This window comes from Apis mellifera, linkage group LG6, assembly GCF_003254395.2.
Source record: "Apis mellifera strain DH4 linkage group LG6, Amel_HAv3.1, whole genome shotgun sequence".
Lineage (NCBI taxonomy): Eukaryota > Metazoa > Arthropoda > Insecta > Hymenoptera > Apidae > Apis > Apis mellifera.
This window is the reverse complement of record NC_037643.1, coordinates 11,713,345-11,741,168: the sequence shown is the minus strand read 5'-3', so window position 1 is coordinate 11,741,168 and position 27,824 is coordinate 11,713,345. Positions and strand designations below refer to the sequence as shown.

At 36.8% G+C, this 27,824-nt stretch overlaps 1 protein-coding gene and 2 long non-coding RNA genes across 13 annotated transcripts in view; 1 reads left to right on the top strand and 2 right to left on the bottom strand.

The window, feature by feature from the left end:
• The window catches only part of LOC411157 (fat-like cadherin-related tumor suppressor homolog), a 511,957-nt gene that overhangs the window by 117,888 nt on the left and 366,245 nt on the right, over nucleotides 1-27,824 (bottom strand). The gene's annotated exons all lie outside the window — the stretch shown is intronic.
• Nucleotides 1-27,824, top strand: part of LOC102653904 — a 192,349-nt gene that overhangs the window by 46,495 nt on the left and 118,030 nt on the right. The gene's annotated exons all lie outside the window — the stretch shown is intronic.
• On the bottom strand, nucleotides 2,254-4,530 carry LOC102656909. The gene is made up of 3 exons (XR_411550.3): nucleotides 4,335-4,530; nucleotides 3,986-4,261; nucleotides 2,254-3,594 (listed from the first exon to the last, which is right to left on the bottom strand). It is a non-coding gene; the product is annotated as an uncharacterized LOC102656909 (long non-coding RNA).

The following is a 27,824-nucleotide window of genomic DNA, read 5'->3' as shown; positions in this document are numbered from 1 at the left end:
TTAGTCAAAAAATTCTTGGAAAAATAATAATTGGTAAAGTTTTATAAATAGTCAATTTATTGATAAGTTATTTCTAGTTGATGGATCAAATATTTCAAATAAATTTATTATCAATGTCAATTTCATTTCTTTAATTCAATTTTTGAGGTTTTTTTTTTATTAATTTTAATTTTAATTAATATTAATTAGTATAATAGATAAGTAAAAAATTAATAAATAAATAAATTAGATCAAAAATCATTTTATGGGTATTATTTGGGGAATTAAATCTCATTAGAAGTATTAAATATATATATACTATATTTGATTTAAAAGATCAACTCTTATTAATTTAGACATCTAACGTTTAGGATTTTAAAAAATAATTTATAAAAATTTATTTTAGTTTGACAAACTAATGTTATATTGATATTAACTAATTTTTTAGATTTGTTTATTTACTCAATTTAAAAAATATTGAAATGAAGTTGATTCAACTATAATTTATTACCACCGATCAACGTTAAGGCGAAACTTATCACCGATACATGTTGAGGAGATGCTATCATTAACAATTATAAATAAAGAGATCCGGATAATAGAAATAGAATTGAAGAAATATGAATTAAGATACGAACTCGTGAAACGAATATATTTATCTAACTTAACCTTGGAAACCCTCGTCAGAATAATATATTCATAAATAATTTTAATATGTATGAAAGATATCATCTTACTTATAGAGATTCGTTAATTTGTCGAGTTAAATGATTAAAAGAGCGTATATTATTCAACAAATTGCATGGCCATTACGAAGGTTGGAAATTACAGAGGAGACATTGGGGAAAAAAGTCGAAATACGCTGCTGACGCCTCCGTGGCGCGCCTGAATTTCCTCGCACCGACTTATTTACCACGTTCCATCAGCCTTCTTAATTGGTCGCTGCTAGATAGCTCGCGTTTCCTTTACGGGGCACATATTCCATCCCTATAATCATGCCGAGGTATATACGTGCCCGCGTCGACGAGCGAAAAGGAACGTGTTGGAGAGGCTTGGAAAAATTTACCATCTATCCGTTGCACCCGGGATGTTTCTTGTTCAAAGAAGGAGAGATTTTTTTTTTCACGATCCACTTTTTTCCACACAGAATGTTGTAGACAATAATAGCTCGTTTAATTGCAAATTATTTTTGGTTATCATTTCTTTTAAATAGTAGTGTAAATGAACAGTGTATGAAGCAGTAGTGTTGATATATAGATAGATTCTTTGAATTTACATCATTTATAAAATTTAAAAAATTAAAATCGTTAATGAAAAAACGAGTAGAAAGCAGGATACGATATAATTATATTTTCATTTTGTGTTACACGAGACACATGTATAATTTAGTTAATTGCAGAAAAATATTTTTATATCGTATGTTTAAAATTCTCTCTGTCTATGTGGAAAATATGAATTCATACATCTCAAACACGTGCTTTTTATTTTGTTATTTCTCTAACAATATATGAAAGTATCATTGGAAAATGCATGGAAAAAAAAATGTATTAAAATAAATCGAATTGCCAATATGAAACGTCAACTCTGATCACGTGAGTGTATCTTATTTATCCGATTGCAAACTTTAATCAAAATAATACAATCTCTGATTGTTTTTCCTTTTTCGTTTCCAAATCGGATTTTAGTTTGGAATTCCATCGGACTTCTTTCGTTTTACTTTTTCCTCGTGTTTCGATTTCGAATTGCGACGTTCTTTGTTAGAAATTTCATCTTCGTGATTAATTTGTTGTGTATTATTCGAAATGCCATTCGAAGGAATTTCGATAAAAATTTTAAGACAAAGGTAAGAAAGATTTCAATTAAATAATTATTAATTGACTGAAAACTATTGACAGCTACAAATACTCAATAATATTCATCACGAAACAGTGTTATTCTGATGCTAGTCTAACCACTTTAACTACTGCTACTATCACCTATCATGGCGATACTAACCTAACCACAATACTCGAATGCAATGCTACAACAATGCTATCCTAACCACTTAACAGCACAAGCTACGTTAGAAGAACAATTAAGTACAATTTATGTACAATTTCAACATTCTATCTCTGGATCTTTTTGCTATTATCTATATTTTTATTCCTGCATGATAATAATATTATCTCAACCATTGCTTTTCACTGTGGATGCTCCATAAAATTCTCTCAAATTATACCAAACTTATATTATCATAATACCTAAATTTCTCAAAATAATTAGAATTCTATAATCTAATTCAAAATTCTAAACGATATTTACATAATTTTAATACAATAAAATTCCTTAATGTCTCTAATACAATACAAACGTGCAAATTATGTAGAACGTATAATAATGATTCGATCTTCGACAATAGGATCTTGGTTAGAAATTCACAGTCAAGATTGTCGCACGTTAGATCTACGATTCTCACGGTCGAGAGAGAGATTGATGACGCATAATCAATTGCATCTACAATTGCGACATGTTCCGGAAACGCAGATGACCTCGTGACAATCAACGAGATACGAAAAGTGACCGATACTCGTTCGAATTAATTGTAGAGTCTGACGAGTGTATTTATATGGAAATATGAATTATATTATTCGTATTATTGGTATTCGTTAAACATTTTCGATTCGATGATTCAAGATTTAATAAAAATTAAACGTGTTCACAAGGGATGCATTATTCATTGGACGAGGCTTATCGAAACTATGAAGACTCATCGCATATTCAACATCGAATATATGCTGGATTAATATGAATTATCCTGTGAAATATCGTACAGAATGTGCAAAAGGTAAGGTGCAGAAAATTTGAAATTGGACGTGAAATGTACATATCTTCACAAAATCAAAAATAGAATATTTTCTTCTACCATAAATGATTCACCAATATAATAAAAAAATCAAAAATTCAACTTTTGAGTTATAAAGAGAATAATAAACCAATTATCCCAACAATCTAAAACTAATCTAAACCCCCCCTTCGTCCAAAGAATAATTAACCGTCTCCAAACTCTCCTCCCCCTCTCCGAAACCACCCAAGTAATCAATCCAATCCCCTTTGCAACCCAATCAGCGCACCGGCCAATCAATCCGCCGCAACTCTAAGAAATTCATCGAGCAAAAGCCACGTTTCTCTCTCCCTTTCCAAAGTTCGCCAATTCTCCGACAACCATCACAGTGTTGCAACCTATTATATACCTCCCTCCCCTCCTCTATTTCAAAAACCACGTGATGGTTACTCGAGGGAGAGGGTTCCAGGCACGCGAATTAACCTGATAACGCGGGGTTGTATGGATTGGACGAGTTATGAAAGACTGCCGAATTCCATAGGTCACGATATCGTTGTCGAACGGATGCGGAAACGAGGCGAGCTCGTTTGCAGTAAACATCGTAATGAGATTAGGTAGGCTGAATGGTTGTTCGTGTGTTCTTTAATATCGCTTTCCAAGAGCTGTGCAGCGGCTTCGTTTTCGCGAGCATCTAGTTTTGTTCGAGGAATTCTTGTTCAGAGCGAGTTTCTTTTTTCCTCCTTCGCTCGGCTGGAAAGAATGCCGAGGAATTGTGGCCGGGGCTGGGCTGTGAGCTGTAAGTGGAATTCGAGAGTCTTTTTTAGTGGAAGGGTTCTTTAAGCAATTACCTTGTTATCGGTGGATTCTATTGTCTTAATGGATCAAAGGGCTGTTGTGTATGTAGTTTTGTTGGCTCATAAAAACGTTGATGAATTGTTTTTTTGTGAAATTGAGAATTGGTATGTTTTTAACAAATATTAATCTAATAATTAGGAAAAGTTATCCTTTCTCAGAATCAGAAATTATAATCTTAAAATAAAGATAAAAGGTTTATTTTATTTTTGAAAAATAATTAAACCATTATACCAAGCAGCTCGAATCATTTATTCACATCCCCTCTTTCTTCCCCATTATTAAAATCTCCCACCATTCAAAATTTCCCAAATTAGAATGGTTGCCACTTACGTTTACTCAGAGAAGTAAGAAATGATGGAAATGTCATTGGCAGTGAAGTGCAGGAAGGGGAGAACAACGTTATAAGCCACGAGCAAATTCTTTTCTTTGCAATTGCATTACGTGACGACGAAAGGCAGGACCCTCTAATATTAACGATAAAAAGCCTGGAGTGAATAGGGGAGGGAAGAAGCTTTTGTACTCGCAACCCCTATGGTTTCGTTACAAAGTACGATTCGTACAGGGAATCGAGGTAAATATGGGCTTTTCCTTCTCGTGTGTATGTACCTGCAATTGAAAAAGAGAATTGTTCCGTGGTAGTGAATTTGAATGTCTCTGTTAAATGTCGGGAATAATGTACCTTCGTTTCTTCTCTATTTTTATTAACGTTTCTTGTGAATAGACGCTGACACGAAAGATTGTTGCATTACGGTACGAATGAGATCGAAGTTTTCCTGTTTAGAAGCCATCCTATGGATTAAAAGAAATCATGAAATAATAACATTTGAAAAATTTAATTGTAAAAATTAATTAAATCGTTCGTGTTACTCATAATTATTATATCACCACTTATAAATATTCTGAAAGTAAGGTTAAAACGAAATCAAATAATATCAAAGTTTCAATTGTTTTTTTCGAAATGATATTTTGAAAAATGACTGAATCATCAATAATACTTCCGTTTCAAAAATGTTTTATATACGCATCTGTAATTCTGTGCACAAATTCTATCTCACATCCACAAGATCGAGGTTATGTATTCGAATCACATATAACCTCGCACAAAAACAAATCGATGTTCACGCGTCGCGAGGCACGGGATAAAATGGAAGATCCTTCATCAAAGGATAACGGTAATCAAGCGATCTAGTCGCACGTCTACTTCGATCACGAGGTCAAACGTCGTCCAACTCGAACGAGAGACACAGACAATATCGTCTTATCGATCATTTAACAAACAGAGCCATTCACGGCAATCCCACGAGGTTCGATTATTCCGATTCTGACGTTAACAGCCACGATCAATGGTGGCGCTCGATCCGCGATCGAAGCGCCTCCATTCCGAAAGCGGAAGTCTTCTGCGCTTCGATTACGCGATACGTTTCGTCTCGATTCTTCGCGTGCAAACGTTTCATCCTTTGCCAACGGAGTTCCACACGATCGGATATTCCGACGATTATTTACTGTCCGTATAGTTGCGTGCTTTCACGTGAACGGGGCAATTTTTCTTCATTAGGAACGATAAGAACCGCTGACCGAACTTGATCTCGTTTGCATTATCGACTTCCGCTGCGTGACTGGCTTTCGCGGCATCGTTGCGTTCCTCGATCAATTACGACATCTTGGTGTATCTCGTGAAAAGGCGAATCGAAAATATCGAAAATAAGAAAAAGAAACTGGATTCCGGTTCGGGTTCTTGCGAAGAAGTTTTGGAATTTTTCAGATTTTTCTCGAATCACGGTGTAACGAAGTTTTTAAGGTATGATTTTTTGAGGTTATACTTTGAATGAAATTAATTTTAATGATTGGAAGTAAGATGGGAATTTTTATATTTTAAAAAATGCATTTTCGTTAGATATATATGGCAATTAAGAATAAATGATACAAAAAAAGATAATCATATGCGTAAAAGTGTCGAATCAATAGGTTATGTGTTTATTATTTCTTGTGCGTGTTAAAAAATATGAGATTTAATATTATAACACCAAAAAAGAAATACAAATAAACTAATTGTAATATAAAATCGTTTAAATCGACTTTTGACAAAACGAGAATCGTATATGGAATGAATTATAAGAAAAATTTTCCGATAGAAGGATTTTTTGTGTCGTCTATCAATATAAGAAAAGTAATATATTCGCATATTCGGTTGATTACAATTGATCGCAACTGAGTTTTCTTGAAAATACGATCCCATTCTTTATGCGCCTTTGCGATACAGCTATCCATTTCCATTATACTCTTGACATTTCCTGAAAAATTGTGAGTCGAAACTACTCGATGAATTTACAGCTAACAAAAATCTAAAGCCTTAAATATCACACTATACTTGCTCTAAGAATGAGAAAATACGAGGGAAGCAAATTTATGAAAAATAAAAAATATATGAGACAGAGAAAAGGAAAAAATTGAGGAATTAATTAGAAATAAAACGTGTAAAAAAAAAAATGTAGCGCATTAAATCTTCTCTAACAATTTTCTATTTAATTAACGTTAAGAAAATCTTATAGTAAACAAATTGAAAACGAGAAATTTTATTTGTATCACGTGAAGATTCACCATGATGAATTTTTGATGAAAGAACCCCGCGGAACGATGATGGCTTGCGTTTAATTAAATTGTTTTAATTAATTCGACGTTTAATTAAAAACGTATTACGGTAAAATTGCACTGGGATGTACTTTTAAGAAAACGCGTTAAATAGAGACTTGATGGATAGATAGTTCATAGATAGTATACTTATAGGCTTTTCCATATAAACTTGTTACAATGTTTACAATATATTTTGCCTTTTTTGATATTTTAGTTTCGCTGTTTCTCGTTTTAATTAACATTTAAGTCTACTTCTTATTATATCGCGTCTCTGTACACAATAATTATTTAAAATTCCATCTCTGTAATACGCCGCTAAAATATTTTTAATTTTATCCCTTTTTGAAATATAAAAATGTTATATTTAATTATACATCATTATAAATGTAAATTTCATTATTAGCACAAAGATAGGAATTTTTTTTTAAAAATAATATATTAATTTATTACAATTTATATAAAATTGAAACAACTGAAATTATTATATCAATAATTTCATGATCGCTTCAATTCGCTTCAGTTCAACACGCGATATTAATTTCGATAACGATCTCGCTTTAAAATTTTCGCGAATCGAGAATCGTATTTACACACAGATGATAAAATTTAACGATTGGGACGAACATTAAATTATATCCTCGAAAAGAAGTGATAACATACACGAAACACGAAATTTTATTCACGTGAGAAAAAGAATAATTCCGTTAAAGCCTCGCTCCCCGATTGTAAACCGCCATTTCATTCGTTTAAATCGTGATTATAATATAAAAGCCTGCGATGTAAGCTACAATCCGCGATTATTTCAATTTCCGGATTAAATGAAATTTTATCTCGGTATGTATGGAATCACGTTCACGAAATATACACAGCATATATACGTATATACTCTCTAATGGACACGAAAAAAAAAAAAAAAAATAATAAAACTGAGATGAAAAAATATCCTTCGTCCACGGTATCGTGTTAACGTTTCCGGTTTCATGAAACGAGATCTCTCGATAGTTTATCTTCCCTCACAAACGAAAAATTTCATCGAAAACTGACGGATGGTGGATTATTCGACGTTTGAGTCGAATATTTTACACGCTTGATAAAGATGAATTTAATTTTTAATCGTAAAAATATTGTACACTTTGTACATATTTTTCTATATATTCTTTTTCGACGAAAGAAAATTGCGAGAAGAGGTAAAGAGGATTATGAATTAGAGAAATTGCAAACATCCTCCGAGTAAGTTTTATTATCGTCATGGAGATGCTTAATCTTTATTTTCACGGTCTGTGTCTAATCTTAAATCTTAAGTAGAATTCACCGTTCCTCACTTCAAGAGCGTATACAGTTTAGCTGATTCAGTAGTTAGAGGAGTCCTTGGAGGGTTGAACTCGTTCCCGAAATGGTACCAACTTGAGATTAATATTTAAGAAACGATGAATTTACGCGGGATAGAATTACACTCTAAGCCTCTTAATTTTCGTTATAAAATTTTAATCCCACGCTTGAATAAAATAATATTTTCTTCCAATCTTTTAATAATCCCTCTCGTTTCATTAATAATTTATACGCATCATCATCCTAAATATTGAAATATTCCATTGTTATTTGTAACATTTTATGGATAAAATTTGCTCGCGGAATTAAAATAATAATTCACGTCACAGGATGTATATCTCGATATATATATATACGTATTACAAATGAAATTCGAAAAATTTACACGATGCGATGCAGAAAATTACTAGAAATATCGCGCGGAAGTAGTTTACTACTAGATCCCTAGTAATTCTCGCGCGAAGCGTGTCCCTAGTAACTTTTTATCGCGCGCGCCATCAAACCTGATTGAAATCTCCCGCGAGAGAGGTCGCATCGGTCTTTCCAACGGCCGTTCGTTTTATCGTCCAAGATCACTTTCACTGCCTATTACCAAGAAAATACCACTCGATAATCCACGATCCAAGCCAGAAAACTATCCCCTATTTTCCCCCTTCCTTCCATCTCCTCTCCGCGTATCGGGTTTCGAGGATCGGCCAAAGTGTATAAGTAGTTTCGGAAGTAGTTACACGAGATACCGGAGAAAATTATAGATACGAAGCCTCTCCATTGGACCCGTGGCTCCGTACACGCCCCGTAGTGTCGTACTTTCGAAACATCGTGCCTCGCATACGAACCTTGCGTGCCCCTCTTTCCTCGATTTTTTTCCTTTTCGTCGAATTTCGTTCGATGTTTAGAAAAACCACCGCGTGGCGCCACTAGCGTTTCTTAAAGAAATGAATTTTCTTTTTTGCCGGCCCGTCGCGAATTAATCATCGCTGCTTTCGAAAATGCAAAACGGTTTCGAGGAAAGCAGGTGAATTTCTGGAACGATTTTTTTCCCCTTTTTTTCTGCCCAACCATGTTAATGGGTTCGCTTCACGAAATTGAGGAATTGGGTCTAATGGATGATGAGCTACGGAGTTTTGAGATGGCAGGTGTACTTTAAACCTGTTTTCGATTTTTTCTCCCTCCCCCTGGTTTTTATAATAATAAATTAATTACACGTTTCAAGGAAAGAGAGAATCGTTATTTCACAACAGTGTGTACAGGAATTTTTAATTTTTGTAAATATAGCACAGTTCAACAATTTCATCCTTTTTAAATCATTAGATCATATCATAGAGCGGTTTTAAATTGTAAATTGGAAAATGATCTTGCATCAGGTTAGGAACTGTAATAAAATGGGTGGGACGACGTTTCATGTACGTCATGTTCATAATCTAACATCGCTATTTTACTATTAATGGAATGGTGTATTTATACAATATATATATATATATATATATATATATATATATATATATATACGTATTGAAATTAATTGCCGCGCGGAAATGATAAAAAGATGAAATGACCGGGTACGTTAATGCGATAAAAACACGAATAGCGGTACCATTATCCATTTCCTTCGATTCCTCGCAATTTGATTTTAGATAAAATCCGATAATTTCTGTTAATAGAATCTCGAATCATTCTCTCGTTAATCGAATTTTTTGAAGAGAATCAAAGATTATCCGATATTAAAATTATTTAATCTTATATTGTTAAGCTTAAATTATTCTTTCCTCAACGTGTAAAAATTTTCAAACGAATGTAATCTTCCAATTGCCACAAAACTTCACTATTGTAAAGAATATTTTCCAAAGTATTACTCTACACAATTTCTCTTTTTCTTCAAAGTTTCCAATTAAATTCCAATAAAACAATTATAACATCCAAAAATTTATTCTTATTACCAATATTATCAATATTTATCAATATTTATCAATATTTCTTTTTACGAAATATTTCACACAATCCTTTCTAATAAGTTGATCATCGATTATATATTCTTCCAATAGAGAAGAGTTTAAAACAATTATAACATCCAAAAATTTATTCTTATTATCAATATTATCAATATTTATCAATATTTCTTTTTACGAAATATTTCACACAATCCTTTCTAATAAGTTGATCATCGATTATATATTCTTCCAATAGAGAAGAGTTTGAAAAAATGGATTGTCGAGGATGAAGGATGACGGAATTAAAAAAAGAAAAATAAATAAATCCCGCGGCTGAAACGTTGAAAGATCTGGGTCGAAAATTGGCCTACAATTCTTTCTGAGGGGAAGCATAATCAATGGCTCGCGTGCAACCTCTGTCCACGAGATGCACGCGTGATTAAATTCACGTTGTGTATCGTATTCGAGAAAAAGAAAAAGAAAAAATGGAGGAGGAAACATGAAAATTGTGATTTAATTATGAGCGAGCGACACGTGAATCAACAAGATCTGTTTAATTAAACTTAATTAAATTAATAAACAGGAATCTTTTGCATCACGCGATACTGCAACACGGACAATTATCCGTAAAAAGGGGAGAAAAAAAGGAATAAAGGAAATCTTGATTATTTTACGTTTCTTCTGCGATAAAATGATCGAAACGAGAGGAGAAGCAAATCGAGCGGAAATGTATAATTAATCCTAGCTTATAATCTATCCTTTCTCGTCGTCAATTCGATCAATTTGAGAGCAACACGTTGCCACGTTTGATGTATTTTTTGCACGAGTGGATCGATCAACACGTGGCTTGTTTCCGTTGGCCAGTGATATTTATTTTGTAATCGAATATACATCTCGATAAAATGGATTAAAAATAAGATAAAAACTAGTGGTTGTAGGCAAACGTTTGCAGGCGGAAAAAAAAAATTGTATAAAGTTTGTATTTATTCGGAAAGATATTACAACTAAAATATTTGCGTTTGATAATGATATTGATCTTATAATTACGTTTGAAATAATATAAAATCGAGGACGACGAAATGATAAAAATTGGCCAACTTTGTTGAATTTTGACAAAAATTTATATAAAAGAAGATTATTTATTTACGAAAGGATATCTGGAATGTGCAATTTTGATATTTTATTTTATAATTTATCTCGATATATAAAATCGATCGAAATGTAAAAATCATCGATTATCGATTATATTGAAAGCAATGAAAAAAAGAAAAAAGAAAAATTTGTGCAAAGAGATCGTGTCACACGATTATTTGCATCCATGAGAAGATATTGGATATTTGTATTGGAGCGATATTTATTTTTTATCTCGATAAAAAGAAGAAAAATAGAATCGAGGGATTAAATGATAAAAAAAAAAAAAGAAAATCTTAAACTTTGCACGGGGAAGGAGAAGTTTGCGCGAACAAAGATTTGTTATGTAATTATTTATTATCCGGAAAAGTATTTATTCAACTGATATCAACATTTGTCTTTATCCGAGGATAAACTGCGAGGCGGACCACCAGCCAGCCACCAGCCGTGTTGACAAGGATAATGAATCATCGTCCCAGAGTTGCTAAATAAACGTTTACCAACTGTACTGCCAACGGTTAATCCGTGAAACGAGAGCACAGGAAGACGGGGGCAAAACGAGTAAATATAATATGCAGAGAATCGTAAAAACATCCGGGCATTGGATTAATAATTATGTTATCGAAACGTGTTATAAATAAATATCACGGATTGAATTTATTATTATTATTATTAGAGTATTGGAGGAGCGTGATTTCGATAAATGGAATCGCCAAGATTAAATTTTTAATTTAACCATCGATGAGGGATTTTGTCATCGTTGTTGACTGGAACGTGTAATTACACGCCAATAATATCTGACCTCCTTCGTCTTTATCTTTCGTCTACAAATTGAAGATCCAAGAGGGAGAACAATGAGAACGGATCTCTTTTGTGCATCTTCGAGAACGAGAGTGCTCTTGGAGAATTTGTCTCGTGCATGTTGCAAAGTGTTTTTGTAAAGTCATTTTCAAATCTGAGTAAAAATACAACGATGGATTCTTTCTTTAATTCCACCATCGCATCTCAATTCATTCGCAATTCGTTGAAATAAAAAATTACACAAATCTATCATCGTTTTATTATTTTTAAAATACCGTATTTTAATTTGCAATTGTAGTATAAAATTACGTAACTACAACATTGTCATTCCAAAGTCTATTATAATTTACATTTCGATTACATCCAATATTTCCAATAATCAAACTTTTCGCCAAATTTTACTCTAATTGAGAATAAAACGATTCGATCCAGAGAATGATCGGGAAAAATTTATCCAAAATGCAAGAATGCACGTTCCAATGATCGAACATTCAGCCCAATAATCGCAACAACGTTCCACGCGCGTATCAATCAATCCCAAGCACGCGTCCCGGATCCTCCCATCGATCAAACGACACTCCAGCGCCAGGTGGAAATCTGTGAAAAAAACCCTTGCTTCGCCCGAGCGGATCTAGAAACCGAGAGGCTGTTTCCAGCCCATTTGATCGACGCCGGGAGGAGGAAAAAAAAAGAAGAGGAGGAAGAAGGAGGAGGGGGGGGGCAGGCACGAGATTAAAAGTCGAGGGACCCGAGGCCATTGTCCGCCAACCTTTCACCCCTTTCCAAGTCGCGACAATATCGATAAACGATACCTCTCCGCCAACCTGCCGGACAAACTGTCAACGTCCTTCCTCCATCCGTTGTGGACCGTCCGTCCCTCCCCTCCATCCGCGGGGAAACTTCCAATTCCTCTCTTTTGTGGCCGTGTTCACCTTGGCCGCAACGCCAAGGAACGTGTTTGACGGCCGATCGATAACAGGCCGCGTCGATCCACGCGTTATCTCGTCTTGGGATCGATCTCGAGCGGATTAGAAAGCGGCGACCGAGAGAGAGAGAGAGATCGAGGCTCTCGATAATGGGATGGTGATAAATCGTGGATAGGAGGAGGCGTAATTTCCGTGATTTTCGCGCTGGATTCGAGACCTAGCTCTTCCAAGCTTCCAAACGTCGTAATTAGAAACTTGTATTGCAAAAAGAAATCGGCTGCATCGATTTTGGAAATAATGTAAGCAAGATATGAATAGAAGAGATTTTTAACTTGATTCAGAATTGGAATTGTCGAGGCTGGAAAGCAACAGTTTCTTTCAACTTCTTCAGATAATTTAATACAGCGCAGGAAAAAGGAAGAAGAGATGAAGCTCGGGGGGATGATTAAAGAGGCGCAAGAAAATAAAAGGAGGAGAGATAACTGGCTCCGTACAACATCTGCCGCAAAAATCCATCCATTGAAAAATCTATTACCCGTCCAACTGCTCCAAAAAACCTACCATATCCCTACCTAATATCCCGGGAATTAACGATAACCCCTCGATAATAACCGATCGGCGGTGTGCACACGTCGTGGTCCACTTAATTAACAGGTTTTTTTTATCCCAGGCGGGAATAAAAGGAGGGACAGAGAGAGAGAGAGGGGGGAAAAAAAGAGAGGAGGAGAGAAGATGGAACAACGAGCGATCGAGTTAATTGCGGGGAAAGCAGCGTGGACCGGTTTAATTGATTCGTCGGGCGCACGGCCCAGGCCGAATTTACAACGCCGTACAAGGAGGAGACACGAGGGCCGAGTACGATAGTCGAGACGGCTACCTGTATTTCACTGTCGGTTACGACACATGACAGGCCACCGGGGCGAATTATTCCGCGGGATTAAGGCGGGCCAACCGAGCGACATGCGAGAGACACCGTAATTGGATATACCGGGGATCGCTTGGGAGCTAATCAGAATTAGTCGCTTTGACTGTGCCTAAGCTCTCCTTTCTCCCTCCCTCTCTCTCTATGGAATAGAATCTCTCACGAGACGTGTTTTTGACGACTAGCTATCTTCCACGACTAGGCAAATGTGCCCACACGATTCGTTAACGTTTCGATCTTCGGAGGAGGAGGATCAAGTTGTAATGGAGATTTTTTTCTAAAGGTGAAGCTTATGGAAAGAATAATTTTTTAGATTAAAAATTTGATTTGATGATTCTTTTGTGCGTTTCATACTTGTGTTAGCCTATTTGTACAAAAGTAAAAGATTTAACTGTTTTTAAACTTCTTTACAAAATCAAATAAATTTCTCGATGAATCTGTCGTGCGTTTCATGCTTGTGTTAGCCTATTTATACAAAAGCACAGTAAAGATTTAACTGTTTTTAAACTTTTTTACAAAATCAAATAAATTTCTCGATGAATCTGTTGTGCGTTTCATGCTTGTGTTAGCCTATTTGTACAAAAGCATAGTAAAAGATTTAACATGTTTTTAAACTTCTTTACAAAATCAAATAAATTTCTTTGATTTCTGAATCGATAAATTGTAATATAAAGTTCCGTCTATTCAATGATACGTAAATCGTGCCAATTAAAAGAACTGTGATTCTGTAAAAGTTTACACAATTTTAATTCACCAAATTCTCATTAAATATTATTCATACGTATCTATTTTCCGGCGAACGAGTTAGAAAACGAGCGCAGGCAATTTCCACGACCACGTACTTGGCTACCTACAAACGCGCGTGGGGCACGCAATAACAGATCGATTTACGGGGGATCCGTTATATTTATATCCTTTTTCCACGTTCATTATTCAGTGATCGACGCGGAGTTTCCAAAGTAGTTGGAAAACTCGCGCTTAAAATTAACGCCGCTGCAATTTCAAATTTCCTGGGATCGTAAATCCCGCTTAACGTCCACGATGAATCGTGATTCAAACTCATGTGAAATTAATTGCAGCGAGACTTTGTTGGAAAATGGATTCGAGAGTAACTTTTTCTTTTATTTCGAAGGAATGAACGAATGAATTGTCGTGTTTTATCGTACGAGAAAAGTAGTATCTTCCTTTTGTATATTCTCAATGTTACTCGATATTATTATTATGAATTGAATTATTCTCAAATTCCATTATATATTCCATTATACATAAATAAGAAAGTTTTTCTATCCAATTTAATTTCTAATTTAATTCTTAATACGTTTCGTTTCTGTAGCACTGAATTATTTACGTACAACCAAAATATTATATTTTCGAAAATAAGTATAGAACGACGACAATATAATCGCAAATCTCAAGCCATCATCGTACGAATTCAATATCGCGACAATCTGTTAATTTACTCGTTAAACTATCCGATTACCATCACCTTCTATCTATCTCGCCGATCAAACAATCGCATACGTGAATCACGACGATTCACCGTTCCCCTCTTTCCCCTTAATCTCGTCCCATCGAAAGGACGAGGAGGAAACGTATACACATCGGGAGAAGAAAGAAATCGAGTCCGGCATAAAGATGTCTTTATCTGATGAACCGATCATCGGAATCGTTATTACCGATCGATGGTATCCTTACACGAGCATTGAACACCGTATATATATATATATATACGTCCAATTGGGAATCACGATAACAAAGACCACCCTATGAACAGGCGTGATTCAATAAGGCTCAATCTGTCGTCCGTTAATCGAATTTGCTTTCGAGGGTCTCGATAAAAGGTCGAAGGTTTTTAAACGGCGATCCCGAAAGAAGATGGCTGCTTCTCAGGAGGATCAAAAGGAGGATCGAGAAGACGTCGAAATTAAAGTTGCGCGACAGTTCTTTCGCGTTTTAAATTTGATTTCCGCTATCGGTTTGCCCTCTGTCTGCAGCGAGGATACGGAAGTACGGTATCGATGCTTTCCATCGGGCGAACATCAAACGGACGATGCGAAGAAAAGGAGGGGGGAAATTCTTTGTAGAAATAGAGGAAAGAAAGAGAGAGAGAGAGAGAGCTACGATTATGAAATGTTGGTTGCGATTCAAATATGCACAGAGGTATGGATCTCAATGGATTCAAATATCTATTAAATGCTCGAAAAATTTCTTCAATAATGGCGGAAGAGGAAGAGGAAGATTCGAAAGATTCCATTACATTGAAAATTTAATAATTTAATTTATAGATGCTTGACATTTGATATCACGATATTATTATTAGAATTAAAGAAAAAAATATTTTCTTTTTACAATTAATTCTTGCTTTTTATCCAACATATAAATATAAAATATCTTCAATCCATATATTGTAGTAATTAAGAATAACAAAAATTGACGACCACCGATCTCGTATATTCGCCTCAAAAAAAAGAAAAAAGCATTCATCAACACGGAAAAAGCCAAATCTAACTCTCCTTCAAAAATAAAAATGCTCGGGGATCCATCTCTGTTTCCATTTTCCATTCAACTCCAATCGAATCAGCCTTCCATCAAACCCTCCCCCCACACTTCTTCCTTTCCAAGAAAGGAAGACCTCGCATCCACCCCTCCTGCTATCTATTTCCAAACTTTCCCAAGAAGTGGATGAAAGAACAGATAAAAAAAGAGAGAGAGAGAGAGAAAACCGCATATCAAGCAATCTAACAAAAAGAGAGAGAGAGAGAGGAGTGTAACGAGCTTGTCACACACTGTTGCTCAAGAATTTCGCGTATATCGTGGATAGAAAGAAGCGTGAAAAATGATGAGCGCGCGGAGGATATCGGCGAGCTCGCAAAACGCATGATCGATGATCGCTTGGACGGAGAGAAAGTCCCTTTGGAAACCTACGAATAAGAGCTTGAGCGTCCTTGCGCCCTGGCTTGCCCTTTGACTCGCAACTTTCTCCCTCTCTCTCTCCCCTGCTATCTCGTCGAAATCTCGATTCGAGCGAGCCTGAGCCGCACGCGAGAAGTCGTTCAACTTCTTTCTTGGCTATCTTACATAAAGAAGAAGAGGAGGAGGAGGAGGAAAATAAGAAAGAAGAAGTAGAGATCCTCTTTGAGAATGTTTACGAGTCACCACGCACAATCGGATGATAAATCGTGATGCGTTAACGGGAGAGGGTGTGGAGGGTAACGAAGGAGGATTTTATTTCTATCAAGGATTGTTTTCCAATTCGAAATAAACATTGAGATGATTGATCGATTGACTTGCATTGGTTGCCAATTTAAATAGGAGAAGTTGGGTCGTTTTTAATTCGTTTAAGTTTCATTGTGAATATTTATTAATTCATGTAAATTAATATGAAAAATGTTTACTCTCATCTTGTTACATGTGAGGAATATAAAAATGAAGAGATTGTGGATGTTCTAGAGAAGAAATAAGGAAAATAAATGAAAGATTTATACTTTTAGAAATAATGGATACATACTCGTCTCGTTAAAGTTGAAATCACGATGCGATCTTGGTACAGATTTTTAATAGAAAAATGTTGTTTATAAAGGATAAAAGTAACTGATGTTTTGCCCATCGGTGGAACGATTACGTGCCACGTCAAAGCGGCAACGTAATGAAATATGGTAATTTTACTGCTGCTCTTTGTATTCGCTCTGTTTAAAATGCTCCTCTTCTTGTTGATAGCACGATTTCCAGCGAATGTAATCCATAACGTTTTCGCAAAATGAGATTCTCCATTCTCATTTTACGAACTAATTAATAACAGTTGCTGTTTTTAAGATGCTGGTGTTCTTTTCTCTTTTTTAATGTGTCGAGTTATCACACATATAAAATTTCTGAATGTAATTTATAAAGTTTTCTTAAAATATTTTTAATTTCCCTTCATAGAATTCTAACTTAATTAAGTATAAAGATTTTGAAAATAGTTTAAAAGAAACATTTTAAAAAAATATATATAATTTTTCCTTTTTTAAGAAAATTAATTAAATGTTCCAATTTATATACAATAATAATCAAGATTCTTCTTCTTCTTTTTTCAATTTCACTTTTTCAAAACTTTTTATTCCAAAAAAATTCTAAAAAATGTTAAAAAGTGTTCATCTAACAATTTATCATATATATTCGTCTTTAAAAATTAAAAAATCCAAAAAATATTCCTTCATCTTTAAAAATCGTCATTTATATCATCTGTCACATACATCAAAGAATTTTTAAAATTCCAGAAATACTTCAATCTTGCCCAAAACTCTAAAAAAAATATATATCTTCGCTATTCCTAAAAAACATTAATAAATCTTACAAATATCGAGACGATTCGAATTTACTCTTGCCGCAATCTACGTCGTTAATAAAACGAATTGGACGTGGACCGAAGTTTTCTCGTTCTGAATCTGAGGAAGGCGTAACGAGGAAGAGACGTGCAACTTCTCAAAGGCCTTATTCCATCCGAAGCATTCTCGAACGAAAACATCGTGCGACAGGCCAACGGAATAATTAATTGGCCCATTTGAAGCGGCCTGCTGCAAATTTCATCCCTTCTTCCTCGTGTCTGGTTAAAAGAGAGAGAGAGGGAGAAAGTTGCGGATAAGAGTTGTAATGAAAAACGGCGAATTCGAGGCATTTGATTGAAATGGACGCCTGCCCTCTAATGAAAACTTTCCTCCCTTTCCTTTTTTTGCATTCGAGGGACACAGTCAGGACGCGTAATCAGCCTTGATTCGAAAGGATGTCGCTAATTTGTTTGACGAGGCGAATTGGAATCGAATTAGATTCGGGCCGTAAATCTAGATTTTTTCCCCTTTGTTCGAAGACTTACCTCGTTGTTTGAAATTTGAAGACAGTCGAGAATACGAAAAAATTTGCAATAAATTTCAAAAGTATTATCGTATCCAATATAATGAATAATAACTCTTATGATTGATCGAAAAAGAAAACATAAAATATTCAATATAAAGTATTGGGTTGGCAACAAAGTAATTGCGGATTTCAGTTGAAGTTGATGACGACCTAATCAAAGCAATAATCGATTCGGATCGTCACAGTACAACTCGTGAGATTGCAGAGAAGCTTCATGTATCGCATACATGCATCGAAAACCACTTAAAACAACTTGGCTATGTTTAAAAACTCGATACATCGGTTCCTCACGAACTGAAAGAAAAGCGTTTAACGCAACGCATTAACAGTTGCGATTTGCTAAAGAAACGTAATGAAAATGATCCATTTTTAAAACGATCGATAACTGGCGATGAAAAATGGGTTGTTTACAACAATATCAAGCGGAAAAGATGGTGGAGCAGGCCACGTGAACCAGCTCAAACAACATCAAAAGCTGGTATTCGAAAGAAGGTTTTGTTATCAGTTTGGTTGGATTACAAAGGAATTGTCTATTTTGAACTCTTAGCACCCAACCGAACGATCAATTCTGTTGTCTACATTGAACAACTAACGAAATTAAACAATGCAGTTGAAGAAAAGCGGCCCGAATTGACAAATCGAAAAGATGTTGTATTCCATCATGACGATGCAAGGCCACGCACATCTTTGGTCACTCGGCAAAAATTATTAGAGCTTGGTTGGGATGTTTTGCCACATCCACCATATAGTCCTGACCTTGCACCATCCGATTACTTTTTGTTTCGATCTTTACAAAACTCCTCGAATGGTAAAAATTTCAATAATGATGACGATATCAAATTGTACCTGATTCAGTTTTTTGCTAATAAAAACCACAAGTTTTATGAACGTGGGATTATGATGCTGCCTGAAAGATGGCAAAAGGTCATTGATCACAATGGGCAACGCATTACAGAATAAAGTTATTTAGTTCCATGAAAAAATTGTCTTTGATTTTCTAAAAAAAATCCGCAATTACTTAGTTGCCAACCCAATACAAAATCTTCGTTTCATTTCTATCCTTCCATTCGTACAAATTTCAACTCGTGCAACAAACATAATTTCGTTTAATTAATCCTCTCCTAGTACTTTTCCTATTACCTTCGCTTCATCCTATGTATATATCGTTCGAGTAGACAGAGAAGTTGTTTTTTCTTTCGAAGGCAGCGATCGAGGCAAAGATTAAAGGAAAGGAGGGAGGTGGCGCTCGTGTGAAACGGTTGGAAAGTTCGTTTGACTAATGCCAACGGGGGATCCCCGCGATTTCCCAGGGAACTAGCCATCCCCCTCCTCCTCCTTTCTCCTCCCATTCACGCGAAATAAATGAAGTTTCTTGATAAAGAGATAGCGGCGGAAGAGGGGAGCAAGGAGTTGGCTCGTTTGAACTTTAGTTCGATTCGGTAAATACGATAGGGGGTGTGGAAACCTTCTCTCCATTCATCTTTTTTTAAAAGGAATAGCGCTGCAACCCCCGAGAGAAAGAAAGAAGTCCGGTAATCGAAGCGACATTATTCAACGTCTAATCGATAGAAGCTTCGAATCCACAGCTTCTGAGGAACGAAATTGTTTCCTCCTCCACTTCTCTCTTTTCTTTTGTTTTTTGCCGGATGGCCAAAGGGAGGAGGAGAATGGGGATGTTTCAGAGGGGTTCTCGTCGGATGACGTAGGTGGAATCGGAATTTGCAAGGGGGGGTGCGAGAATGGCCAGCTCGGAGAATCTTGTTTACTCGAACGGCGATGACGGGGCGATTGGCGGCGGGGATCGGTCCAATTCCTAGAGCGGCGACTCGCTCGTTCCTGGCATCGTTGCTTACCCAATGGACAATGGACAATGGAAGATTTGATTAACGGTGGAACCGGCCAGTTCGCCAGTACGCGAGTAAACGTTTCCGTGATTAAATTTTAACCCGGTAAGACGAGAAGAAGCTGTGCGATGCCTCGATTTGCATCGATTGAAATACATCAACTCTCTCGCGGTGATTACTTGTTGACTCTTATTTATTTTTGTATTTTTGAAAATTATAAGTTAGATAAGTTTTACTTTAAATTTTACTAAATATTATTGTACGGATTATTATTTTTATTTTTGAAATTTTGAAAATATAAAATTTTAGAAACATAGTAAAGGAATATTTGCAGATTCGAGAGGTATTATTGCATGGATATTTTTTGAAATTCTAAAAATATTATAAATATTTGATTTTTAATATCTGAACGTTTTTCTCATTGGTATCTACCAAAAATAATAAATAATGGCATATAATACTCTTCCTATTTAAATTCTCATCGCTGTATATATTATTTACCGTTAAAGAGTATTAATCACTACGAAGAAAAATTTCAACTCGCTGAAACAAAAAAGGAAAGAAAAAAAAATAGATACAAATTAAGTAAAAATTCAAGGTTCATTACTCCCGGAAATTACTCGGGTAAAACGATTGCAATAATATTGCACGATCTGAAAGACCTCTCTCTCTCTCTCTTTCTCTCTTCTTCGAGCCAAAGATGAAAGAAAAATCGAGTAAAAAAGAAAAGATGGTTCGAAGAGATCGAATAAACGCGAGAATGGGCGGAAGATCTAGAGAAGATCTGTTCCGATAACGCGAATGAAAGACGCAATGAGTGTGATTAATGAGGCACGTAAGAGGGAAGTAGGAGAGCCGGAAGGGAGGGAAAGAAAAATCTCCCTCTCCCCCTCTCCAACGCGCTCAACTAAGGAACTCGAATGAAAGGAGTTTCTGGCTGGCTTAATAAATGTAAGAAAAAAAGAAAAAAAGGAACGCATACTTCGCTCCTTGCCTTTCGTAAAAATCATCGGCGGACTATAAATTTTCTAAGCGGGGAAATATCAGGTTTCAATTATCTTCGGAATAATCGACGCGGTTTACTCGCGATCCGCGGGCTGGAAACGATCATTGCGAGCGGTATCGTTGGCGGCGATCGAAGGGAACCCATTACCCGTAACGGTGTTCCAGAAACAAAGATATGTAAATTCGAGGCCGATTTTTTTTTTTCTCCAAGTTCCTTCGAACCACGAGATAAGATCTCGATAGAAACCTGTACAAATTGAATTTTAATTTTCGGCCGCCAATTTCCGGTGTGTAAATGCTCCACTGCATCGAAATTTTATGTTATATTGAAGTTAATCGTTACATTGTACAAGATAGAATTTTTATAATCGTTTCGCACGATTGGAAAAAAATCGAGACGAGACGTTTAATTTTAAACGATGAAATTAAGTCGGAGGAAAATTCAATACCAGGGAATATTAATATTAATATTTATTGTTTGAACAACCATGTGGTACAAGTATCGGTTTTTGAAAATTTTAAAAATGTAGCGCGTTTTTCTTTTCTTTCTTACAATTTGATAATAAAAGCAGTATTGGCAATCGAATCATCGTGCCTACAACATTTACTTTTACGTTTATTGCGACGCGAAGCACGCCAATAAATATCCTTTCTTTCATTCCTTATTGCCCGTTTCCTACGATCGAACAGAGGGAGAGAAGGGAGAGAAGGGGTGGGCGAAAGTCTGGGCCCGCGAATTTACGAATGTGCGCGTTGCGAATCCGCATCGTCATAACCATAAGTCAAAGATTATTAGATCGTTTGCTTTGTGCCCGCCATTTCGGGGGACGTCGATTCGAACGTTTACAGGCCCCCGTAATGGATTTCGAGGAAGGGAGAAGTTGGCTGGTTTCATTGTACACGGGTCGAGGTAAAGATTTGTTGGAGAGCGGATCGTCCTCCAATTAAAAAATTCCTAGCGATTTTTCGTGCTCGTCACTCGTCCAATCCATGAAAATAAATTTCTGGCAGCAGAATTTTAGAATTTAAGTTTTAAAAAGAAGAAACTAATCGTATATACTTTCCTTTACTACTTATTTAATTATCATATCACGATAATAAGATTAATAATTGCTACTAAAATTAACCAATTCCAAAAATTATATCATCGTGCCTTTTCGAATCCTTCCAAAAAAGACCAATAACTCAGTCGCGCCATCTGCATCTCTACGCCAATCTCATATTTAAACGCTAAAATTAACTTAAAAATCTTACTGTCCTTTTGCGTGGTAAAAACGAAAGAAACCACCAGAAAAGGAACAATAAAAAGAACGAACGAGGACGCCCAGTGCACGTCAAAAAAAACAAAAAAAGACTACGCGGCGCGAACAAAGTTTTTTGTCGTTAGTTCCACGACGAAAGGAGGCCGGTCCAAGGCGCATATAACCATCCGTAGGTATCCGGGACGGAACAACGTCAGCTGGCCGAAAAAAAGAGGAACGTTTAATGGCCGCGTCGTGGACAGAAAGCGGAAGAAGAGAGGGGTGGTGGGTACGTGCCGCCGCCACTCTTTAATTACGCCGTGGACTGTCGTATGCTGCCAACATTATTACCGAGGCGACCGAGCGGGGTTAAGCCAGGCCCGGCCTACGACGCGTGCACGTGGCTTCCCTCCTCTCCCTCCCTCCTCGCCCCCACAACGAGCCCTCGATAAAACTTTCGCGAAATTACACGCTCGGTAACAAGCTCTTTCCATGCAAATAATCTCGCCGGGGAGACGCCTACCGATACATCGAGAGAGAGAGAGAGAGAGAGGTTAACCATCAAGACGAATGTTATCGTGATCTCGATGGATCATTCTTGGTTGGAGAATGTGCGCGACAAAACGTGGCTTGGTGTAATAAATAAGATCTCTTCGTTCCTCTATTATATCTGGAAGATGCAATAGGTTTTCGTCGAAGAGTCGATTACTTCCTCTTCGAATTATTGGTTGGTTGGTTGGAATAGATTGGAGAGATTGGAAGAGGGAGGTATGTGAAAGTTTGTATTTTGAAATTGTATTTATGGAAGAATATATATATATGGGTTTGATTATTCTCGAGTGAAGTAGGATTGGAAGATCGTTCGAATTCTTTGGATTTATGATAAATGGAGGAAGATATGATAATATTGAATAGTGGAAGCTATATACTGTGTGATAACTATCGTCAATTGACAATGGATCGAAATGATTGAAAATTCACTTGGGATAAATTATTGTGGAAATAATTGTTACAATGAAAATCTAACAATTTTACCAAGAGAAAAAAAGAGAGAAATGTTCATATTTTTTGGAAATAACATTAAGCATTCCCTGCCGAAACTATAATATATTTCACCGAATATTTCATCGAGGAATATCGTATGTAAAACATCTATAAATACGTTTGAAAACTACCAATGCACGACCTCGTTTTCAATTCCCGTCGATTCCCCGAACGCCGCTCGTGATATTTATTATTCGAGCACGCTCCTACATTAAAGAATACGTACACGCAAAATGCCCGGCCCGTGAAACTAGATTTTCCACCGTGCCTCCGTTTCAAACGTGATTCACGATTGCAACAACCGGGCAAACACCGACTCGTTACAGAATTACACCGATTCGGTGACACGATAAATATATATATATATATATATATATATATATATATATATATACGTGAGAGATGGAGAGAAGGATCGAGAGAGAGAGAGAGAGATGGCTGTTGATCGTTTTCACACCGCGTTTCGGAGGTTTTTCAACCGATTCACGACACGTTCTCTCGTTTAATGGAGGCGCGTGTATCGGTTAATCGCGAAATTATGCGACGAGACGAGGGCCTCTCCCTCTCTCTCTCTCTCTCTCTCTCTCTCTCTCTCTGTTGAAAGTGCGCGTTGACACGGGCCCCGTTCACGGAACGTTGATAATTTCGGCGAGGATCGAATAAATCGTCGCACGCGCTAAAAGGAGAGCATTTTTCAGGCTGGGTGGATGTTGGGGAAGGCAAGGGTGTTGGGAATGGCTGATTTGAAAGTATTATGAGCCCGTTCCTTGCGCTGCACACCGGTGTGCAAACGCGTATAGCTGGCGGCAATTACGGGGCAAATAAAGGCGAACGAAAGTGGAAAAATTATTCTAAACGCGATTTAAAGCGTCGTATTTCTCCCCTGATGGCCGGCTCTTCCCCTTCGTGGCAGGAAATGAAAAAGAGAAAGGTGGTTCGGGGGGATGGGGAGGGGATAGAACTCGAGTTTGAAAGGACAGAGGATCGTGTTTTGCAGTTAAGTGTTTCTTGTGCTCTCGAAACTCTCATTTACATTATACCATGATATTTTTAAAATTTGTTATTAACCTACAGCTCCAGATGATATCTTTCATCCTCAATTTTGAATCTTCGAGATCGTCAAATCGCTCGTTTTTATAATTATACGTGAATGGATCATTTTTAAATTTGTAATACAACTTAGCTTGACGAGTATTTAAAAATTAATTCTCTTCGGTTAACTTGTAATTATTCGTCACGAAAGATGATTAGAGACATTTTTGTTCCATAATTCACATAGCGATTAATATATGTGTGAATGTAACATAGAATTCATGTAAAATTTGTAATCCTTTGACAGAAGAAAATTTGAAGAAACTTTTAAACATTTTACGTCATCAGATTGAAAGACAGTATAAAAATGTGTTAAAAAACATCGAATTATAAAAGTATTTCCCACGTTTCATTCGAAATTTTCGACAAGCACAAGATGATGATTAATACACGGAATATTCAAAAAAAGGATTCTTTCAAATTTTCATTTTTTTTCCCCTCAACCAAATCCATCTATCCATACATTCCACTCTCGATCCACTCCAAAAACTCCGTATTTTTATTCGGCAGATGGTTGTCTAATAACTATCAACTCTTTATCTACCGCCCTCGAGGGGCTGTGCAACGCATAAAACCCGATTCTCGGCCTCTCGATGCGCGTCGCGGCTGCCCCCCCCTCCCTCCCTTCAACGGACAATTGAATGCGCTGTAAATCTCGCCGCGCCGATAAAACTGGAACGAACGCGCCGCGAAAACGGATTAATGGACAGAAGTGACCCGTTTATCCTACTCCAGGGGGTTGGGGGAAGAGAGAGAGAAAAAAAAGAAAAAAAGGAGGGGGAGGGAGGAGAGAAAAATTTGATCGCTCGCCGCGCCATAAATTTCCAACATTGTCGGTGACTCAGCTACGCGATCGAAGACTCGCGCAAAGCGAATCGAGTATTTGTGTGTGTATATATCTGTGTGTGTGTGTGTGTGTGTGTGTGTGTGTGTGTGTCAGGAGGAAGGGCTGTTACAGAACAACGGTGTCGTAAAACTAGCCACCGCGAAATTAGATGGTACACATGACCAGACGGTGCATTGCTCGTTTGCGTAATTCTTTATATTCTCTTTTTTTGTTTTTTTTTTTGTTTTGTTCTTTCTTTCACGTCGCGCGTGCAGTCCCTTGAATTCTCCACTATCCTTTTATTAGGTTCGCTCGAGCTCCACTTTTATTCGCCGTAGGGATTAAAATGTTTCCCAGTTTCACGGGGAACGTTTCGAAGGGTGGCGCGATGGTTTTTAATTGTCGAAATAATAAAAATCAAAAAAGCGTGATGGGTATTTATGGAATGGATCGAGAATTCGTGATCTCGGGACCAGAACACGGGATAGTTTTCGTTTTAGAGGGAATTTTAAAATGGGTGAACGATTTACTTTTGGCGATTGAAGTTTTTCTTCTGTATATTTGATTCGATAAACGAACTTTTAAATGTACACAACGTTGTTTCTCCAATAATATTACGAATCTTGCCTAATCTTTCTTCTGGAAAAACAGAAAAATTCCAAGAAAGGTAACGAAGTAACCTCTCGACGAAACCATAAAAATTAATCCACAAAAAAGAAGAGGGAGAGGAATGAGATCTTGCTTAATCCTACAATTTCTCTTCTCACTTATTCACGACAGTCTCGCGCGCGATAAATATCTATACACGCCAAGTCACCGCGTTAATCCTTCTTGCTCTCGGAGAAAGGGTTGAGACAAATTCGGTGCGCGCGCAATTATTAATTTGGCGATCCCGGTGGCTGGAAATTTTGCGCCTTTCCTTGGTATTCGGCCAGATTTCACCGCGGAAACACCCGAACGAAGAGGCGAGGTACACGCTCGATATGACGCAGCGGATACGCGGCACATCTGTCGGCGCTGACAGGTTTCTTGGCTCTGACATTTCGCCGGAACCAAGAGAGCCAACAACCGCACGCGTGACACGCGCGGTTTAAAGTAATACGCGCGGTGGAAGAAGAAGAAACTGCCAAACAAGTCGTCGTCGTCGTCGCCCTGCTTCGAAGTTTCGTGAGAAATGTCGGAATCGCACAATCCTTTTGATAAATGTTTCCTTAGAATTTCCTTTTTTTTTTTTTTTTTTTAGAATCTTATAGATACTGTCTCTTCGAATTTGAAGTTGACAAGCGTTCATTTGTTTTCCTTTTCTTCTTTTAAACGAAGAGATAAAAATTGAAATTCATATATGGAGAGCGGAAAACAAGTTGATACCCTTTTTTGATACCTAATAGTGTCGCGTAATAGTTGTAGTATTAACGTGGAAGCCGCAACAAGAGGATGCGACTTCGCACGCTCGATCGGTAACGAGTTATCCGGTAAGCTCGTTAACCTAAGCGTCCGACCACCATGAACGATTCCCGAGTGTCTGATCCTCCCTCCTCCTCTCCACCAAGTCTAACGACCGTTTCTATTTACTCCTGGCCGAGGTTACCGTGCATCAGGATATCTATCGATTCTCGCCTCGTGTATCGCGCCCTTCCGATCGATCGAATTTAGTCCAACTTCCGTCTCTATTCCACCTCTCTCTCCCTTGGTCTATAAAATCCAAACGAATCGAACACTGATGAATATTCATCGAAACAAAGGGAACCGGGCAATCCGGATTTCCTGTCCGATATTATATCGCGCTTCACTTCTTGCCATCGTTGCAGGAGAAGTAATTTATTCTAATTGGCGGTGGAGGAAAAAAGGACGAATTTCTGGAATTTCTAAAACTTAATCCCTCTTTGTTCTTCTTTATCGACGGATGCGCACGATTGATACTTTTCAAGGGATAAGAATAAAGTTTTTTTTTTCGAGAGAAGGTTTTAATATTTTTCGAGGATTTTGGAAGATGGACGGTCGGCAATTTATAACGTATCCTACGCACGCGGAGAGTCTTTTTCTTTCTTTTCCAAGAAACTCTCCCTAATTACTCTTTATAACTTGTTAACAGGCGTCGCGACTGTCGCATAGATTTTCTCTTAACGATCCTCCGTCCGAGTTGAAATATATATTACGGGTACGTGGTTCTATAAATTTTTCTCCAAGTTTATTAACCGCGTCCCGTTGATTAAAGTATAATTTTACACGCTCCAGTCGAGTCCTTCCCCCCGCGCAATGGAGACACGACTTGTTAATTATGGCGAATCGAACGATCGAATGCAAATGTAATGCTTTCGAATTGAATTAATATTTAGAATTGATTGGAGGATATTTTATTACGACTATGATTAGTTTCTAATTTAATTTGACGTTATTTTACGGATTGTATCGGTGTGTATTGATAAATTTGATCGAATAATATCTACAACGATTATTATTGATTCGTGGAAAAGCTCGTTTATTATATTTTTGCATAGTGCAGAGAAGCGTTGTTTATCGTTGACCGCGGGCGAAAAATTTGCTCTTTTTTTTCTTTTT